Below are 1,368 nucleotides of genomic sequence, written 5' to 3'. Positions count from 1 at the left end.
TGGAGCCTCTGGGCTTATAGCATTCTGCTTTTCCAACTAGGGTTGTAGCTTAGCAATTTATAATGATAACAATAATAATAATATCAATAATAATGATAAATCATTGCCGACATTAATGACATTGCCATCAACTAACAAATCGTCTACTACTGCTAGTTTTATATATCCTGACAATCCCTAAGCTTTCATGTTCATCTTTAACGGAGGATAAATAACACAAGTGCTCGCAAACCCACCTAACATATCTTTTTTTCTTTCATGATGATTACTGCCCTTATTGGCACACTCTCTTCTAATGAGGAAGACAGCCTCTCCGGTGTCCCGAAGCAAGGCTTCTTCTATGGAATCTCATCCTTCAAGAGAAGAAACTACACCTCCAGACAGAAATAATTCTTCATAACATTTCTCGACGAAAAAATATTGACTAGAGAGACAGATTTCTTAACATTTTTCCTTTCAACCGCACAATTCCTTGTTCGAATTCCTTTTTTATTTTACCGAAAATAAGTTAAATCGGTACTAGTAACTACTCATTGTTCTAGCAGACCTTGGAAGTATGACAAGGTTTTCCACATGCATAATAATAGTAGGAACTATCCCTTATATTGCTACTACAATAACTGATTTTACTACGTCGTAATCAACCTGATGAAGGGTCACCGTATTCATCTGCCAATGTAGTCGCATCAGCCAAAGATTTTTGACGCCAGTCTTCTATGTGTGTGTGTATATATATATATATATATATATATATATATATATATATATATATATATATGTGTGTGTGTGTGTGTGTGTGTGTATAAGTTTACATGTGGGGATACGTTATCTTTGAAGTTTTTTAGCAAAAATAAGTACTAGAGATCATCAAAATTATCCGAAGTTATCCAATCACATAACAATCTTTGTAATTTCTTCCCTTACTTTACATACGCACTGCTCTCGTCCTTTCTCTTGTGTTATTAACCTGTATGCACAAAGAACATTTTCGTTCACAATATCATAATCCCCACATTCCTCCTCAAACATGAAACTAGAATATTCTTCGAAATCCTGACTAAATACAGTCCACATGTATTTTGGACAACCTACTCTGTCCATTAACTTGACCAAACACATTAAATGTTTTGTTACATATTCCTCATCAAATTTGTGCACTAATTTCAACACTGCGGCCTTACCTAAATTATCAACGTTATCGTTCAATGATAAATTGCTACCAAGTCTGCTGTTTGACGCATTACTTCCTGGTCCCCTTCCTAATTGACTGTTAAGGGAACATTGCCTTAAATAAGCAATGTCCAACTCTCTCTCTCTCTCTCTCTCTCTCTCTCTCTCTCTCTCTCTCTCTCTCTCTCTCTCTCTCTC

Source organism: Palaemon carinicauda, chromosome 35, assembly GCF_036898095.1.
Source record: "Palaemon carinicauda isolate YSFRI2023 chromosome 35, ASM3689809v2, whole genome shotgun sequence".
Lineage (NCBI taxonomy): Eukaryota > Metazoa > Arthropoda > Malacostraca > Decapoda > Palaemonidae > Palaemon > Palaemon carinicauda.
The sequence above is the reverse complement of the archived record's forward strand: the minus strand, read 5'-3'. Positions refer to the sequence as shown.